Genomic DNA, 20313 nt, shown 5'->3' with positions numbered 1-20313 from the left:
CTTTGGTCAGGCATAGGCTATTGGGCACCAGCTTCTGCTCCTTCCTTCTCTACATTCCCAATGAGAAAATGTCTGGCAATCATTGCCCTTCAGTGAGACACCAGCCCTCCATCTCCGCTCATGCATGGGACTATGGGCACTGTTAACACCCGGAGATGTGGGGGTGGTGATTGTACATCTGATTCTTCTCTGATACAGCTGAATGAGTTATCCAACGGCTGTGGCGTATGGGGACACAAATGAGAGCTAGCTACCCTGGTTCAGGCAAAAGTCAAACAATGATTACAGGTGGGGAGAAGCAAGTAGGAGGAACTGCAAATGATATATCACCTTATCTGAATTAGGGACAACTGCTATTTGCTCCTCAGGTCTTGTTACGTCTTCAGCATTTTTTGGATGCACACACAAGCAATGATGACACAAATGACTTTGATTACTTGAATGAATGCTCGTTATTGCCTGGGACAATTTATTTTGGGTTTCATTGGAGTCATCAGCTTCTCTCTTAACCTGAAGCTTGCAGTGTGTGTTGCACCTGAAATCTGTTTGGAGGTTACAGCTGGAGCAGGGCATAGCTGCCTGCTTAGGAAGGGGAATTTCCCAGGAGGAAAGCACATTCCACCTGGACTGCATGATCTTCACTGCCTGCCGGGCCTGATCTCCTCTTTAAGCCACATTTGAACTATAAAGCCTTAAATGTTTTGGGTACTAATGGCTTAAGTGACTACCTCTGTCATTCACGCACAAGTGACATTTACAGCATCGGCAGTCCTTTTGCCAACTTCAGCTCTCAGTTTTAAACAAAAAATCGTTACTCGCTTAATGTTCTTGGCAGAGGTTGCTTGATTCTGGAGTTTGTCCTCTCCTTCTGGCGGTAGGATTCACCCTTAGGGCATACTGAAATCCTGAGTTCTCCAGGATTTCAGTTTTTATTATTATCTTTTATTCCCCATAGCTGGGGTTTGATTAAGGTTTTATGGTAGTCTGAATGGGCAAAATAGACAAAGTTTGTTTTGATGGCTAGAAAGATTTTTTCCTTTTTTTTTTTTTTTTCCATGCTCAGTCAGCTGCTGAACTGTGCTGTGGCTAGCACAGACTAAGGGGTGAGTGCTTTTCTACGTGTGTGAAGTAGGTAAGTGATGGCTCAGCTGCTGGTAAGTCTTTTGAACTCCAACTAACTACTAAAGAAGAAAGAGAGACAAACTACCGAACCCCCAAAACGTGCTTGGAGGAAAAATTCTGACTGCTGGTCGTCTGTGCTATGGACAACCCAGAAGGAGTAGCAGTCCAGCTGTTTTGACCCTACAGATGCTCTAGGAACTAATTAACTTCCTTATCCCAAAGAGGAGCTAAGAGTATGTTAGATGCTTTTGGTCCTTAAGGAGTAAAGAGGATCATAGGGACTGATAGCAAAAAGAAGGAAAGTAAGAAGGCTGGAGAGAGAAGCTCAATGACGACGCAAAGTTCCCCTCCAGCCTGTCTCCAAGAGCAGTGGCTAGCAATGAAAGTGCAAGGGAGGAGAACAGGGCCGGTACAGAGCGACCTTTCCTTAATAACTGCTTCCAGCAAGTTAGTCTCCTCTTGAAGCAGAGGTGCAATCTTTACCAACATGTTTAAAAGGTGACGATGGATTTATTTTCCCCTCCATTTTGAGCCTGTTTACACCCCCAGCCTACATAATGCATTTGTACTTCCTATGAAAGAACTAGAGAGGACTTAATTTCCTTCAAGGACTAATTTCAGCAAAATGAATGGAGTCAGAGCAGTATAAACTGGTACGTGTATGTGTGTATGTCTGAGTCTGAGAGGAGTGATAGGTTTGTCCAAACAGTTTGTGTTGTGAAATCTGTATTTTTTACCAGACTTTATTAGATATTTTTTTCCAAATGACAGGAACTGGTTGCACAGTTGATTTGCATTATTACTAAGTTAAAGTGTGAGCAGGGACCATATATGAACTTGCATTTTGCAACTTTCTTCAGAATTAGTTCTTTCTAGCTGTGAATTAGAAGTAGATGTGCAATACTGAAAAGTGAAAAATTTCTCTGCCATCAAGATGTGTAAAAGCAAAACAACATAAAAGTGTGATTCCTTTACAGGTTTATACTATTTCTATCCTTCATCCAAAGCTGTTAAATTTAAAATATAGAAGTGGTTTGTGACTGGAAGAAAGACTCAGAGGTGGATGTTCTAGTCTCTTGGTCACAGGAGATTTCTTCTTGAGTGCTGTATTATTTTCTGGGTGCTTTTCACAGGAGCAGAGGCAAGCACTATTTAATGGAACAGCCACTGACACCGTTTTAGAAAATAACTGGGCATTTTCTTCCCTTTCCTGAAAGGGATCTAATTTTGTTAAATGTGCTTGAAGATTGTCTCCCTGAGCAGGGAGAAGCAGACCTGATTTCTGTGTCCCAAACAGATTTAGGGGTGAACTCTACTCTGTGAAGGCACTGAAGGGGCAGCTCTGGATGGGGTTCGAGGCACAGCTACAGAGATCTGAGAAATTAAAGGACAAGAAAGGCAAGTTTCCAAGATCTGCATTTTGGTTTTAAAGTCGTGTGAATCTTTTATTGCATCTGGCACAAATTTCAGATCCAATATCTCTTAAAGTTAGGAATTCGGGTTCATGTGGTTTCATTCAGAAAGCTGGAATTCAGGGTGAAGCATCCCAAATTCCAGGCTGCTTAGATTTGGGCCTTGGATTGGATCTCACAATCTGCTATGTGATATTTTGAGGGTATTTAACTTTTTTCTTTCCTTCTCTGGAGAGAAGAAATTACATGTAAAGTAATCATGGGAGCTATCTACTGAAGAATTAGCAGGAATGTCAAACAAATCGTTTCACTTTTGTCTTACAAACAAGAAATCTGAAATCATACTGAGGAATTTTTTTGCCTGTCACTTGGTGCCACGTGGTCCTCTACATTGCCAGTTTGTTGGTTCCTGTCATATGCAAAAATCCTGCTTAGCTTCAGTGCAGATTTTATGCACTGCTTTGGGCTTTAAGAAAAAAAACAGCAACAAAGGACTCTTACAGTTGTGGATGGACACAAATTGCAACTCAACCTCCCTGCCATTGATCTATTTCTTCCTCTTGTGTTTGATGCTTGTTGACTGTAAAGCTTTGTCAGCCAGCAGCTCGTTTTTATTATACCTCTTTGCGGTACCACAAGGTCTTTAGATTTTATTGCAGTGGTCATTTTATACTTATGCTTTTTCAGATTGCGCTCAATATTATCATGAAGGAGAAATTGATTTTTCTGCCATACAGTCTCCCTCCTACAACATTAGATATAACAAGTACATCTCCAAAGGGAAAAGAGCTTTCCATTGCACGCCCAAAAAAGAAGTTACAGCTTATGCCAAATGTTAGCGCTACCCACGTTGTGTCTTCCAGAAAGTAAGAATTGGTGTGAAAATTACCAAAAAGTTAGTAGGCTGACTTAAAAACTATGCTTCTTTCCACTTCTTCTCCTGTTTGCTCACACAGTCTCATTTTACTAGCAGTAATTGTTAAAGTTATCATATTACTTGTTATCATAAAGTTAAAAGTTATCTTAAAGTTATCATATTAATTGTTAAAGTTATATTATTAGGGCTCATAATGTCATTATGAAATCATCTGGTGTTGCCCCATCCCGTGACAGTGTTGGCTACTGGAAAGAGGACTAGCTGCCACAGACCTTGCCTGCTTTTTCAACTCCGTCTGCAAGTCTCAGATGTTCTGCGCATCTTTTCTTTCAACCCCTCTTAGGCGGTGTTGAACACTGAGCACAAGAGAGAGAAAGAAGCCAAAGGAAACTGTCTAAAAAATGTAGGAGTTGTTTAGTTTACTCAGTGAAGTGAAGCTCTCATCTCTTGTAACAGTATCCGGAGACACAGATTTAAGCCCCTGTAGAGGCCAAAGGGGGACTTGCTACTGACCTCAGTTAGGTCATTAGGACTGGGGGGGGTCTACCTGTGTGCCCCTGCAGCAGGATGTTCTGTTGGTCACCTGCACAGGAAATAAAAGGTCTTCAGCGAAACCCATCTTCCTCCAAGATGTACACACATTTCTCTCACCTGACTTTTTTCCAGAAGAACTGTGCACATGGAGAATTTTCTCTCTATTTATTTTCCTTCCTCCGAGAAAGGAAGATTTGTGTCTGGCAACTCCAGTGACATAAGCCATGCAGGTCTAGAGCATTTGGAAACAATTTATGCTGATGTTCCAAAGGCTAAAATGCAAAGATTTATGATATCCTTTGCAACTATGAACTAGCAGTTCAAACTATGCTGGTCTTTCTGGCAAGAGGCGGTTATTTTCCTGTAACTTAGCAGCTATTGCCACATTTGTTATCTATCATCTTGTTTCAGCAACTAATCATTTTTGCAGACCAGGCCATAGTGCCATGCAAGCAGAGAGAGGGGAAAGCTAATTTTATTTCTTTTTAATTTACTTTAGGAAAAGAAGAAATGACCATTTGCCAGTAACACTAACAAGAAGAAAAATGAAGTAACATACAGTCAGAGTCCACCTGAACTTGAGGAGTTAGCTGGAGTAGATGAACACCAGAAACACCCAAAGCATACAGCCTGTGTGTTTAGTTTTATAAAACACATTAAGAGGCAGTAGCGCTCTTTCTTTGTCTGGGCAGGTATAGCTTATGCTTTTCTTCATGGCATGAGTGCCCGCAGATACCGTGACAGAGCAGAGGGAGAGCAAAGGGAACGTGAGTACTTGGAGGTCTAGCTGGCCATAGGGCAGGTGTTACTTGGATCCCTGACCCCCCAGCAGCAGGCTCCTGGCCATGGGATGGATGCAGAACAGCCAGGTCTCCCTCCATGGGCCACAGAAAGATGTTTGCTTCCTTATGCTTAAAGATGGCCAATGCAAAAGCTAACCAGGTGCTGAGAGGCAAGTGGTGCCCAGCTCATCCTGTGGGAAGCCCAGCCAGCCGCTCTTCCCTTCCACAGGACCTCTGTCCCAGCCAGTGGCTACTGGGTTACTGCTGCATGAAGGTGCATTTCTCAATTAAAGAGAAGAAATGGAAAATACTTTTGCAAGGTTATTGAGACACTGAACCTTATTACTATGACTTGTTCATACCATCATCTTTGCACAGGTCCTTAAAAAGGGGAGTCATGATTACTTTAAGGAACAAGTTGTTGGGTATCCCTGTATCCTGTGATGTGGGGTTTATGCTAAGCTTGTAAATAAAACAAGGATGCTTAGACAGATGCGGCTGTCCTTTTTAATTTTTTTAAAATTGAGAAGAAAGTGACAGCCTTTTTCTCTTGCTGCTGCTGCGGAAGAACGATTCAAAAGAATTTGGCACTTTGTCTTCAAGAAATCAAGGCCTTATAACATAATATGTCATTGCTCTCTCAGAGCAGCCCTGTTAACAAGCCCAGACTGCTTTATCAGTGTCCACATTAAGGTTAGGATATTGGAAGTATCTAATTACAGAGGTGTTCATTGCTGCTTCTGAAGGTTTTAGACTCAGACTAGATATTCATAGATCTCCTAGAAGCTCCCCAGCAAAAGCCAGGAAAACCTGGTTTGATGTTTGAAAGTAATAGTAAAAATGAAAAACAATAAAAATCAAACCCCAATAAAGAAACCTCTTCCTAAGTATCCCACTCAGGCCCTTCTGTATACATGCTAAATATTAAAAATGATTTATAAAAATCTTTACTGGACTTTTTAAAGTTATCTTAAAACGTTCTTCAAAATCACAGTGAGGTTTTTCCAGCTACTCAGCTTCCTTGTGCATGGCTGACTTACTTTGCCTATGGTATAACATTCCAATGTCTCTTTTTTAAGTACTTCAGAGCAATTTTCTAAGCAGACGGACTGCATTAACATGTGTAGATAACCAAAGCATACCTGGTTCCTGTCTGGATTGCACAGTCAGCCTATCATGAATTGGGAAGTGGATAGTCTGCTATTTAAGATTGTTTTCCTTAACATAATATTAATAACAACTGAAAATGTTTCTCATGTGGTAAGGCTCCTCATGCGCCTGGCTAAAGTAATCCCAGTTACAGTAGTGGAGAAGGAACGCTCCAGTTGTGGTTTCTGCGTGGTTTGTTGTGTTTGGCAGTCAATAAGGACCCGCTCCAGTTTAGAGCCACTCCAACAGTGGTAGAGCAAGCACCGGTGGTAGTGACTTCAGAGGCCACAGAAGAACTGAGCCCTGACACTTTGAAAGTGTCCCCCACACGATTTACACTATGATTATCTGGGGCTGATATTGAAATGACTGGAGGATGTATGGTCTTACCAACATTCCTGCATACATTTCAATTACAAAAGGCGCCTATTGAAATAGCACAGAGCATGACTCTTAAATCTACCATAGCAAGGAAGAGCACAGTTCAAGCGGAAAGGCTTGCTCTTATTTTCTATTTTAAAGCCTCTTGAAACTGCTGTTTTCGTTCTTTCTCTTGCAAAATAAGCAAAGGCTTACTCAAAGAGAAAGTTCAAATACTTGGTATCACTTAAGCATAGGAATTTGTACATCTAATAAGAGCATTTAAGCACATAACAGAAAATGACAGAGGAGAAAAATAATATAAGGTTAATAAAACCGATTGTTATCTCTAGCCCTACCCTACAGAAATAATGTAAAAGCTAAATGACTGCAGACACTAAACTCCAATGGAGTTTAATCCTAGAGAAATTAGATCCGAAGATAAAAATACCTAGAAAATAGCCACGTGCTACCATGCAATGACATTTCTGAATTCTCCTATATTTTTGAAATCCTGCGTAATATAATCCAGGGCACAAAACTAGAACAATGTCCCAAATATTCTATGTTTCCTTCTTTCTAGAAAGAACAGAAGCAAAACTGGGAGGACCCCATGGAGGAAAAATACTTTGTTATTTGTCCTGGCCTCTCGCAGAACAGCTCTGGGTCTCTCCGTCTGGTTTACAGAGGCAAGACCACAAAGCCCCTTTCTGTCTAAGATAATTGGCATGCGTGGTGATTTGGAGGATCAGTTAATGTACGTCTTTCAGCTACCATATAAAACTACTGTAGCAGCAAATGCCTCAGGGCTGTGGGGCCTCCGTACTTCTCCGCTCAGCTGCTGTGCCATTGGCTTTCCAAAATGTGGCAGAGGTGGCTGCTTAAACCTTAGAGGTACCCGTTCAGCTGGGCCCATCTTAGCAAAATAGATCGATTACACCTGGGTGAAACCAGTTCGGTCCAACTTGTTTGCTGGGGTTTCGGAATGGAGACTGGGCACAGAGAGCAAAGAGATCAGCTATCAATGTTGAGTCCAAGGACCTGCGGTGCATGAGAGATGCAGGAGCAAGCACAGAAAGACACAGAGAGCCTGGGGACATGGACACAGGCAATCTTTTTGTGGGTGAGATCCTTTCTGACTGAAGAAGGAAGGTGTTGGGTCCAGCATGCACAGGGATGCGCAGCATAGCATGGAGAGGGGGATTCATCAGAGGTGGGATCCTGGTCTCTGAAGATAATTTTGGTCGAAATCTCAAGACTCCTTCAGAGCAATGACAAAATAGAGCTAGGTAAATGCTTACAGGTATTCTACGGTTTTATGCAACTCGCTACTTTTATTACGCAATATGAAGTAAAGGGTGGTAGGTTTTGAGCCCTTGTGCCTGTGCTTGCCAAGGGTCTAGAACTACCTCCCACCACCAAAAGTGCAACCTTAGGCCTGGCTCTGCTGTGGTGGTTATATTTGCAACTTTAAAGTTGAAAGTTTGCTGTGAAAGGGAGAGATGAATATTCTTACGTCAGTGTTATGCTCACCTACATTCCTCTTACAGCATATGCTATAAGTACAGTAGCCATTTAGCATTGTAGTTAATATTATTCAACATAATATAGAAGGGTATGTGAAAAGGATAATTAGGACCATAACTTTTTCACCTGGCATGAGTGTTTTGATGCTCAGCCTTAAAAGAAGCCTCTAGTGGTTTTTAATCAAACACTTTCTCTATATATAGCTAATTAGTATTGTTGAAATGTTAATGTTTCAGTGGCTGTCAGAGTATCCAAGATTTATTTCCATGAAACCTGTCATTACCCTGCCATTTCACACCCTCACTTGGGGTCAATCTGCATCACAAATAACTGTGCATATGTAAATGAAACATTAAAATTACACAATTAGAATTAATCAGTCTAAAAATGCAAATTATGAGATCCCCAATCTCTGAAGCAGTACCCAAGCGAGGGAAGGTGACTGCCTACAACACTACACCATCCAGAGTTTCTCTGAAGATGCTGAGGACTGATTTATCCATCAGAGAAACATGAATGAGCCTCAGACCTGCATGTAACCAGTCTGTGGGGACCTTGAGAGATCGGCAGCGTGCTGGCCAGCAGCAATGGCCACTACTTCAGTTTTCAGCCTGATTTTCATGGAGAAGAAACCATTTCTTCTGGCTGACCGTGTCAAAATTTACCTGACCCTCCCTTAATTCTGAGTGTCCCTGACCCCTGTGAGGCGAGTCAAGGAGGTGAGGACAACAGCAGGTAGGACTCGGCTCTCAGGCTCAGGGCTCAATGCCCTGGAGAACTGAGCCAAGAGTCGCTCATGTGAATATAGGTCTTTACAGCCCTCCTCAGCCCTTTCTTTTTTGGATGAAAGCTGGAATTTGAAGTGCAATGCAGAAAATATCACCTGCCCTTACAATTGCATGAGTTGCACTTTGTCACCAACTTTTGGGGGTTTTTTGGCTCCTGATGCTTAAAGCGTGATGAGATCCCGGAGGACTGTATTGTGTGTGGTTGAAGAGTTGTCTTATTTTTTTCTAATGCAAAGTGTGCCAGCTAGGAGTGCTGATGTCTGTATGGACAGGAAAGAAGTGATTTCAGGGAACGAGCTTCCCTAGACCTCCTTAAGAAACCATATAATCGTAGATAGGAAACAGAGCCTTATCTGTACCCAAGTACTTTAGTTGGGAATCACCATTACGTGCTCTTCATGGCAGGAGTTTTGCATATACAAACAATATCTGACACAGTATAGCTGCTGCTATGTGATAACAGTGATCTCACAAAAATTAGTAATATTTTGCTATAAATCCCAGCCACCTGGAAGTGACTACTTGGTATTTGCATTCGTAGCACTGCTGATTCCCATGGGGGCATATTAGGCAGAATGGTGAGAACTGAAAATAAGTATATTCTACCCCAGCATTTCTGCCATCTTGGGATCTTTTAAGCTTTCTCAAAAGGCCTCAAGAACTGGTCCATGCCCCAGCCTCAGGCCCGCTAGCCAGGTGGAGATCTGAGGTGGGAACCCCAGGTGACTTTGACAAATACGATTTCTCAGCAGTAGCCATTTGTGTCCTTTCAGCTGCCCCCTCACTTCAACCACGTGCTGGCTCGGAAGGCAAAGATCATTATCTCCATTATGGCTAGGGTAAAAGGTAGTTTTATTGGTGTTCTGGTCAGACTGTGGTTACAGTAGTGCCACTATAACAGTGTTTGGAACTGAATTTTCAATAAACTTAGTACCTCATATCCTTTCTTTTAATTTTCTCCAAATGTAGTCAAGAATATACACAGGCTCTGTAGACAGCAGCCTTTAGAGTGCATCCTTTCCCAGTTACATGTACAGGGGCAGAAACAAAGAGAAATTTTTCCAAAATTAAAAAATAAAAAAGAGAGACTATTTTTCTGCCTTCCAAATGTAAATGCCATCTGGCAAGTTTACCATCTGGCTGATAAAAGGCACAGAAGATTACAGCCAGGAAGCGGGGAGTCCCATAAATGTATGAACTGATGAAAATAGGGTTCATAACAGGAACCAAATGGCAACCTTAGTTATAACATTCCTTCACATTCAGATGCATGTGGGTATGTAATAACACACGCCCTTCTGTTGGTCCCTTCTAGGACAATTCCTATTTAAGACAGCATACAAATATGTATAGCCAACAATAAGTGTTATAGCTACTGACCGTGGCAATCTCAGTGTCAATCAGCAATCTCAGTTAATGCGCCTCTAGATAGGAGTCACGGGAGTAACAGTAACAGACTGACTGCCGCTGGTACGTAGATTTTATAACGTTTGGTTTCTTGTGACTATGTGTGTCTCTCTACACAGCAAAGCTGAAATATGCAGGTATCTGGTGAACTAAATAAAAGCCATATCCCTTTAGGGAAGTAGAAAGTTTAGAACAGCCGTTAATGCAGACAATGAAAGTTAGTATTTCCTTTATTGTGTACACAGAGAAATCCATGTTAGATGGCATACATTAAGGACCTGGGTTATTGTGGCTTCACACACATGCACACAGAGAGAAGCAGGGAAGGAAGGAATTCAGAGCTATTAATTGTGATTTGTGTTCTAATTTATTCTCTCCACATATAAAGCAGAAATAGGATGCTGATGGCTCCCTGTTTTTCCCGTACACAATCTGTCCACAGTGTTTGCCCACAAAGAGGAAAGGCTACCTTTGTTTCATGTGCATCTGCTCTCGCTACAATGCAAAAATCCTCCTTTGTTGAGCTCGGCAGCAGGAGTGTGCACGGAGGTGTAAGGAATCTCAGACCTCAGCTTCTACTTTTTATCGCCTCCCCAGTGGATTACACACGCAGCACAATACAGTCATTAAAAATAGTTACACATGAAATGACCCAGCGCCTCATCAGCTCGCTGATGTGTCACTTTATGGACGGACATGCAGCAGTAATTGCTCTGATCAGAAATTTGTCTTTTTCTCCTCTTCACGCCCCTCGCTGTGTGCTCAGGAGAAAGGGGGGACCGGCAACCTCTCTCCTCGCATCCTTACCCAACAACCCACTGGGGCATTAAACAACCCTCTCCTCCTCTCTGCACCCTTTGTCTCAAGCGACACCTTCAAAGATATATATTCCGTGGGTAGTGGGGAGGGGGAAAAAAAGGGATATTTACTTACAGAGCAGTGGCGGGCAGTTAATGTCACCTCCTGGACCAGGGACAGGGGGTCACATCCATTAACAAATGTGTAAGGAGCACACCGGCCTGCTTGCAGAGGAGAGCTGTACAGCCGGCCGGGGGCTTTCTACCGCCTGTGAAGAGCGGCTCTTCCCATTTCAGCTCCGCAGTCGGTGTTGTGTGGAAAGAGGCTGCTGCCTTCCCCAGCCTAGTGAAACCCCTCTCTATCATTTTACCATATAAGGAGACAAAAGCATCGGAGACATTCATTCTTTTAGGCGCTCTGCAGCTGGCATTCGACACTTTCTCTAGTCCAAGGGTGTCGATACTTCCCCCTCCTAAACATCTTGTCTTTCTTGGCCCCCTTCCTAAAAGGAGCCCCCCCCGCCCCTCCCTCCTCCAGCCTTTGTTTCTCTAAGCCCCTGATGCTTATTAATAACGTAGCTTTGCTAAACCCGAGGGATCGCGCTTTACAGAGGGAAAGGTTGTACAGCAACTCAAACCCAAACGTTTGTAAAGGCTCTTCACCTGTCTGAGAGAATAAAGTGCTTGATTAAAATTGGTAGGAGGCTTTATTCGCTTTGGCTGTTTTGCTTGCTTACTGCCCTGCCCAGAGAAGAGTGACACAAGCTGTCTGTCTCTACTCCTTCGTGGGGAGGTGCACACGTTTTTCTGAGGAGCAAGTGTGCAGGCATTTCTTCACAAGTGTTCAGAGCCCATTCTTGTTTCTCTCCACCCACCCTTCTTTCTTTCCAAGTTCCCCCCATAGTGAGGAGGAAAAAGAAGAAAAGCAGGGGAAATCAATGAAACAAACAAAAAAATCCCCTTGTGCAAGAGAAACCTAAAGGAACAGGTTGTCTTAGCACACGCTCGGGACCCAGCGGAGAGCCCTGCCAGTGGGCACATGTTAAAGACAGGGGGAACCATTAATCCTCCTCTAACCAGGAACTAATTTTTCTGCTACAAAATCCAATTTCATCTATCAGCCGTTCTAACAGAAACACATTCTGCTAATCAAAACAGTGAGGGTCTTGGGAAACTTCCCAGAAGGAAGAATTTGGACCAGAAGCACACGGGAGATGTCTGCTCACTGCCATTTGAGGGGTAGGGTGGGGAGGCAATTCAGGGTGATGCTTCAGTAATGACTGGCGCTTGCCAAAGGGAGGTGCTTTAATTTGAATGCTTTCAGTCTTAAGAGGAACCAGTAGGATAAAAAAAGTAAAGCCCATTAGCGCGAGGCAGTGTTGGTCTTGTTTAGCATCCAGACGATGCAAGGTAGTCCAACGTCCTTCTGCGTTGGACACGGGGTGGTGGTATTTGGGCAATGGTGCAGGTGTGCGTATGGGTTGGCTAAGAGTTTCTCCTGCAAAACAAATGTGTGCCAGAGCCCTGACCTGTACTTACTGTCCCCTTGTGCACTCAAATGTTAATCATTCATTCATTTGGAAGGGGGATGAAATGTGTTAGTTGGTCTCAGTGCTACTCAAAATCTACTAAAGCACAGACAGGATAAAGTGGTGGGAAAGGGCCATTCCTAGTTCTTCTACAAGGAGCAAAACCTCCTTTACAGATGTGAGTTATTTTGATGACTAGCAATGCTTGTGGATTGATCTGTCTGATGCTGCAGCCTTTGCAGTTGTGTTTTTTGAAAACACAGGCATTGTGCCCCGGAGGACCAAACATGTACGTGTGGGATTAAGGAGTTTGATTCTATGGCAATTAAATCTTATTTAAATCAAAGCTGCTGCACTCCCCAGCCACACGTCCCTGGCTCCTCCCTTGCATTTTCACTGGCACTGGAAGATGAGTTAACCAGACAGTGAGCAATTTTCAGTGACCCCTTTAGCTACCATGGAGCTGCACCAATGTCTTGGAAGAGCTGCTGGTTGGGTTTCCCGCCCCATCGCTGGCTTGCTTGTTGCCCTTGGACAAGACATGGCATCTTTCTGTTCTTTAGTTTCAGTGTCTGTAAATATAGAGCTCAGGACAGCCAAACACTTGTGTGAGTTGTTAGCAAATATACAAAGGGATAGTTAGCGCATAATCATAATAATCATAATAATAAAAACAACAACAATAATAATAACAATAATGATGTTTCTTTCTTTTATATTAAACTATCGCACAGTGCAACAATAATCATTAATTTCCATCTTAGTTACAGTTCTTGCCTCAGCTCTGATTTAGAAGTGCATGTAAAGAAGAAAAATGGGCCCTGAAGGTGATTAGATTTGGGCTATTTGAGTCAGTTTATTTCTAAAGCTTTCTAAAACAAATTAAATATTCCAAACACGTTATTCGATCTTTTTTTTTTTTTTTTAATTTCCATGAGATTTTCATTTCCCTATCTGTCCATTGACAGCCACTACAGCAACTCTGCCAGAGATTTTTTGATGTGACCTGCTGGAATACAAGTGTTTTCCACGATTTCAAATTGAACGATATACTGGCTCCAGCTGAAATGGTTCAGTTTAACTGTTGCAGGTCATGGGCTGACTTTAGGAAGATAAGTTCATTTTTGACCGATTTAATCTAACATCTCTGGCTCCTTGAAGACAGAAGAGCCTCTGCCAATTTAAAGCCCGACGATCTGTGGGCTCACTATGGGACTTGATGCTCAGCAGCCTCATCAAGACTGCACGGAGCTGCGAAAGGGATGAGGGAGCGTTAAGGGGCAGCTCCTTCCCTCATGCCAGGATGTGGTGCATGCACTCCATCAAACGCTGCAAGGCATGGCAGGGGGATCCTCTGACCTCTTATCCTCCTTCAGTTGGCCCACCCCTGCTCACTTCAACTTTTTGTCTGATGAATAAATATTCATCAATCAAGTAATTGGCAAAAACCCCCACACCCTCTTTCCCACCACCATCAAATCCACCGAGGGGAAGAAAACCAATTTTCCTTAATGGTAATTAAGGAAAGGGAGATGGAGAGGAAAAAGCAGGGGCTTTTTTCACTGGCAAATGTGATGTTTAAGTGACTCACTCTGTATTATTTTATTTTATTTTTACTTCATTGGTTCTCAGATTAGCCCAGTATAGATCAGCCATCTTCAAGGCTCCAGAGGAGACAATGCAATGAAAACAGGGGGCGACGTTTCTAATCGGGTGCCTAAATTTAAGGTTGAAAATACAAGTACCATTCAGTGCCTTCCTGTGATTTAGAAACATACCCTATGGTTTATATATTCCTCATATATGTATCATTTACGTAGCATATATTGCTTGTTCTTCAGTGGTCTGTGTGCTTTAATGGGTTTGATTCTATGTGGAGAAGACCATACCTCACGTATGGGAAATAAGATGGAAAAAGTATCATTTTCATAGCAGGACTTCTCAATGATTTAACTAATCCTTTGGAAATCTCACTTCAGCTACTGGGTTGATGCCGGAATAACTACCATTTCAGCACTTACCTCCTTTGCTGGATGAAAAGAATGAACAAAGAAAAACAGTAGAAAGAGACAGCTGGAAGTGGAATACTTCTATTTCCCCTAGTTTGAGTTACAGAGAAATTTAATGTCTCTGAGAGGTCAGGGGAGGTGGAAAGCTACACTTTTTGGTTTGAAAATGGCTAATCTAATGACTGATTCCTTCCACTGCTATTTTATCCTGGAAACTGTTAAGGTACGTTATCAGAATTCAACAAATCCCTTTCCGATGCTGGAACCTGTTTAATGCAAACTTCCATCAAATACGAGAGGGTGCATTTAGGACAACTGATGTTTTTGGTGTTACTCTTTAGGAAGTAGTATAGACTCATGCAGACGTTGCATTTTAGTTCATTAAACCTAAAAGAACAGCCAGGCAATATTAAATCTTCCTGAAATTTCATTCTCTTAAGATGGTCTCTATTATGTAGCTTTCCCCAAGCATATGAGGAATATGCAAAGTGTAAATAGATATTTTTTAATGTGTGTCTTCTCTCCCCATTCTGTCTTCCGGTCACAAGGCTTTTTGCAAAATTCTGATCTCCCTTTCTTCCCCTAGGTGTCTTGATCCTCAGGTAGAAATACTCAGCAAGTAAGAAATACCAGATTTTCACAGATCCTGATGAAGGAATCACAGATACCTTTGGACTATCCATTAAAACCACTGCAGCCAAGGCAGATGGGGAACTTAACATGATGTGAAATTCTATCTGGTTTGGGCTGATGCAAGACTTCTTCGATTTTGGGGAAGGTGTTTAGCCTAAGTTAGTGTGAAAAGCTGGTGTTTTAGAAACTCCAATCTAATCCAGAAAATAATGTTTCCTTGTTTGCTTTCTTAATGTGTTTGGATAGTTTTCACATACAGTCTTAAGCAATTTTCTTCAGAGAATTTAGAGAAAAGTGCCATGGCTCAGTAGCACTGAAGAACAACTGGTTTTGTATAAGAAAAGTTATCTTCAGAAGGATGATATATTTCTATTTGATAGGATAGATGATACTGACTCAAGTTGAAGGCTGTTTCTGTCATAGCATGGTCTGAGATGGAGTTAAAAGCAGTTTAGACCATTATGGTCAGTTTGTTTAAAGATTTCATTCAGTTTTTAAAGTTAGCCAGGACGTCCTTTACTATCCTGTTAGCCCCAGTTTCATTCAGAGAAATGTGTCTCCTGAAAAAGAGATCTCAAAGTGAATGTGGCAGTGGTCAACTGGTCAACATATGGTTTGCCACTGTCTATGCAATTGCTCCTATGCCCCTTTCTCCATGGACAATTGAGATGTAGAGACGGTTTTCAATGGATGACCCAGACAGAAAGACAGCTATGTCCCTTCTGTTGCTGCTTTCCTCTATCTCAGCTGAGCAGACAAACAGCTCCTGACACTGATGAGCAGTGGAGCATGAATTGAAGGGATCACAGGGGAGAAGGGTAGTGGTGCTCGAGGAAGGAGCAGACAGCACATGAGAGCAAGCTTCAAGGAGCAAGCCAGGGTTTTAAGGAACTGTTATCTGCTAAAGAAAAGCCCTCTTGAGTTGAGTTTTCAACATTTTGGAAAGCTGCGACACCATGTTACAGGACTAACAAGTCTTTCACTGGACAAGCAGCATCGTCAGAAGAGCCATCACAGGTCCTCATGGATTAAAAGAAGCTATAAAATCCATTGCAGATAAAGGAAGCTCACCAAACAGTACCCCAAGCTGCAGGTATCTGGGCCATGTGGGCCAACTACCCTGGAGAGCCCTTAGCAGGATGCTAACCAAGTGGAGAAGAGTTGTAATGAAGTGAGTAGAAAGCAACAATTCTTGTTGAATATGGTCTTCTCCTTCCTTGCTTTCCCTACCATTCTTCCTGCTTCTTTCCCCTCACTAGGGAACAGATGGTGCCTCTACTTTTAGAGAAACCAGAGTGACACATTTTGATCTTTGCCGTTCTCACACCTCTTTGGGCTCCAAGCATTCCCTAAACCCCTTGGCTCCATAGTCTGTTCATCTGTAAACAAAGATAGGGAGCCTGGTGACACGTCTTGGGACATGCTTTGGGATCCAGAGGCAACCTCTGACAAGAGGTGAGTTGTCTTTAGAAACGCTGACTCTAAATGATGACAGTGCAGAGACCTATATGGAAGAGCTGTTGCTTCTTTTCTTTCCTGCGGATTCAGCTTGATTCCTGTGTGGGGCCCTGAGTATGACAGATGGGAAGAGGCTTTTGGGTTTCCTACCCCTGCGGGTGGAACCTGGGATGTCAAATTACTACAGAGTTTGCAGTAATTGCTGGTCTTCTGAATTGGCAAATACTACCCCTTAATTTAGGATTTATTCATTTTAGTATAATCATGATTTATCGTTCCCTGTTTCAGACACATGAAACAAGCACACTGTGATTGTTCCAAAAAACTAATCACTGTGTGTTTCTGATAGCACACGAGACGTGCAATTCTGTACAAAATAGCTCACATACCTAGTATTCCCCACAGTGTTCCCAGCATGCTCCACTGTTTTTAGGCAAAGTCCCCTTTCCAGATTCCTCCCCCTGCCACTGCCCCGCTGTTCATGGCTTCTTCTCCAAAATGTTACTTCTGTGTGAATAATTTCCTTCTGCTCCCTTTAACGCTTTGTCTGCCTGCATCCCTGACATCTCTTATGACCCTCTAGAAATAGCCAACAGCAACATTTGTAACTGCCATTGTGCCTTATCAGCCAGCCAGAGGCCCTGGGAGCTTCTGAGCAAAGAGAGATTTGTAAAACTGAGCAGTTGGCAGACACCTCAGGAACTTATCTAAGTCATTCCCAAGACAGGAATGACAATATATAACTCATTCCTGGCAGATCTTTGTCTAATTTGCCCTTAAAAATTAATGTTAGGACTCCACAACCTCCAAAGTCAAATGAGCATAAGTTTTGTCAGTCCAACACACACTTAAAAAGGCAGAAAGAAGGAAAAAGACATCTGGACTAGAGTTTTCAGTCTAACATTCATGCCTGTAAAGGATGACTAGTGTCAGGCAGAACCTGTAATTTGCAGGTATTCGGATCGTGCCACAGTAGTATGAGAATCCTTGAGCAGAAGGGTTCCTCCAACTTGTGATCCTGTTCTTGGGGGCTAAGAAGTGTCTTGGGAAGAAAGTGTGAATAGCCTGTAATGATATCTCCTCATAATACTCTCCCAGCCTCCAACAACTTTTGGCTCAGGGACTTCTCAACCTGGAGGCAGTATGTATACTGAATATCACTTCCGTGAACTTGCACAGTTCCCTCCTGATCCCTTGAAAGGAAATTCACAGTTTCCTGTAACGGGTAGCTCTACTCTGTGTTGTTGAAGAACCATCTCCTTGTGTTAATTTTGAACATATTACCCACTAGCTTCATCTGATGCCTCCTAGGTCTTACATTTGGAGAGATAATGAGCAACTGATCTTTATTCATATGCTATAGGCTTTTCATGTCTTTTTCAATCTTTATCATCTCTCTCCCAGGCTGGAGAGTCTCAGCCTACTTAGCCACTCTGTACGAAAGCTACTCCCCATGTTTTGTCATCCTTTCCCAAACTTTTTCCAATATGACAGTTTATTTTTTCATCAGAATTGGCCAGAACTTTAACATTCAATTTGCTTTTTGGCTTTTTTTGACCACTGAGCAGTTTGGGTTTTTTTGTAGACCTATATAACCCCCAAATTTCACATCCAGCTGGTTAGCTCAGAACCATTACTTCATAGCCAAAGTTACATTTTCCCTCATGTGCACTGCTTTGTGCTTATCTACACCCAGTTTAAGATGCTGTTCCAGGGCCCACTCATCCTGTTGACTAAAATCCTTCTGTTTCTCAGTCTTAGTAGAATTTCCGCTAATAATCTCCTATTAATCTCCCTTCACTGTAAGGACTGCTTGTTTATCTTTCAACCGATTTTATGCAATACATGCAAAGATCTTCCCTCTTATCCTGTGGCAGCTTATGTGTTTTTAAGGGTGTTTGATGTTGAATACATGGAAAAGTACAAATAAGCAGATGCTGCCAACCAAAGATCTCCTGTATCTGCACGCTTCTTGTCATCTTGCAGGAACCCAATGTATTTGTAAGGCATGATTTCTCTTTACAAAGCTGTATTGAATTTCTCCCAATGTATCATATTTATCCATTTTCTCTACCCTGCTTAGTAATTTCTACTAAATTTATCAAACTTACCAGGATGTAATTCTCCCAGTTTCTCTTGGAACCATTTAAAAAGGTTGGCAGCGTATGAGCTACTTTCAGGTGCTCAGTTCTAAGCCTGTTTTAAATAAGAGGCCATGCACTATTATTATTTCAGCTAATTCATCCTTGAATCCCTTTAGATCTCTTGGGTGAACACCATCTGGTTCTAACATTTTCTTCCTATTCATTTTGTTTATTTGTTCCATACCTCTTCTACAGACACTTCGTCTTGAAATAGATCCTCTGACGATCCCCATAAGGAAGTGTTCTGCTGTGGGAAGCTCTCCAAGTTCCTCACAGTGAACACAGGAGCAAAAAAAAATTCATTTAGCTTTTTCTGTTACAGCCGTCTCTTCCCTGAGGACTCTTTTTGTACCCTATTGGCCCTACCGTTCCCCAAACCGTTCAACTTGCCTAGTATTCAAAAGAAGCATAAAGTTGTAAATCACTTCCCAGATTACTTCAGACTCCTGATATTTTGATGTAAGTAGAAACAGTCACTGTCTGTGATCTGAATATGATTGGGCACATCCTGTTTTGCCGAAAGATCCTTCTGTATGGCAACAGTTATTTTTCTGCTCAACTACTGTTTCTATATACTACAGATAAACTGAGAGGGTCAGAGACGTAGGCTCCGACGTATATTATGATTGAAAATATGAGCTTAGATTGTGCACTTTGAAGTAGAGACCTTGCTGCTGATCCTCTTAGGCCTGTGCTTGCTTTGAACTCTGTAAGTGCTCAGGCCCTTTAAATAATGGGATTAAAGTAATCATTTAGTTGCTGATGTGAACTTCACGTCTAACACTTCACATAGACCTGAAAAAATATACCATCCATTGTCAGCCTGATAGACATATGGGTTGTGTTTGCCTTTGCCAAGTTTATATTCACATGGCTGTCTAGTGGAGTTGCTGTCTTAATGTGAATGAAATTCAAATGTTGTGAGTAAAATTAAATAAAGACTTGTAACAATAGCTTGTCTTGAAGATAATGTGTCTCATGCTGGAAGATAAGTAATTTTTTTTAATCATTAGAGAAGACTCAGAAAACCCATTATGAAGTAGTGCTAGTCCTTGCGTATATCCCTAATGGCTAACCATAAAGTCTAGCGCATCCTTGCTGGGTTGCTACAATACCAATGCCTTAGCTGCTCCCCAAAGAGACGGTCCACAGGGATGATGACTCATCCTTATATCCAGAAGGATTTCCAGGAATCCAAACTCCTCATTTGCAAGGAAGAGTCCCTAATGTTGGGATATCCAGAAAAACATGCGGGGAAGAGGCTGGCTTGTCTGGCGGCAGACACAGCACTGGCAGGCAGCAGAAACTTCACTTGCAGGAGAGGGCAGAGGAAGACGTGGTAGGAAGGCAGGCTGCTCTGCTCGGGCACTCACAGCTTTTCTACAGCCATGCCCACACTGTTTCTCCTGTGGTCTTTCAACGAGAGCATGCCTTGGACCCAGAACTGTTTGCTATTTCCTTTAGTAAGCTGCATATCCACCCTGCATTTGCATTTGTAAGCACAAGGGGAAAAGGTAGAAAGGAGGCATGGCTGTAGGTACTTGGGCATGAATCCAGGCTGAGAGTCTGGTCACAAATCCTCTCCCAGCAGCCAGCACAACCACCTGCGTAAATGAACCCTAACCCATTCCCAGGCACGATGAGATGGAAGTGCCCGTGCCCTTCAAGTTTCTGCTAACCCAACCACCTCATTCAACAAATGAGGAAACCATTACCAAAACCAGTCAACCAGGAGAGTGTCAGACTCCAGTAGGAAGCAATGATAACAGGGGGAGGAATGGAGAA

The 20313-nt window shown here is 42.5% G+C and overlaps 1 protein-coding gene across 3 annotated transcripts in view; it reads right to left on the bottom strand.

Annotated features, from left to right (window-relative positions):
* The window catches only part of FHL2 (four and a half LIM domains 2), a 62866-nt gene that overhangs the window by 15998 nt on the left and 26555 nt on the right, over positions 1 to 20313 (bottom strand). Inside the window, exon 1 of one of the 3 annotated variants that reach the window (XM_063338858.1) lies at positions 10892 to 11080. The exons of the other annotated variants lie outside the window; for them this stretch is intronic. The gene's annotated coding sequence lies outside the window, so the exon portion shown is untranslated. Of the gene's footprint in view, positions 1 to 10891; positions 11081 to 20313 lie in introns of those variants that run through there. 3 annotated transcript variants of the gene reach the window in all.

Source organism: Chroicocephalus ridibundus, chromosome 1 (genome assembly GCF_963924245.1).
Source record: "Chroicocephalus ridibundus chromosome 1, bChrRid1.1, whole genome shotgun sequence".
Classification (NCBI taxonomy): Eukaryota; Metazoa; Chordata; class Aves; order Charadriiformes; family Laridae; genus Chroicocephalus; species Chroicocephalus ridibundus.
Note: the sequence above shows the minus strand (reverse complement) of the source record. Positions and strands in the feature narration are given on the sequence as shown.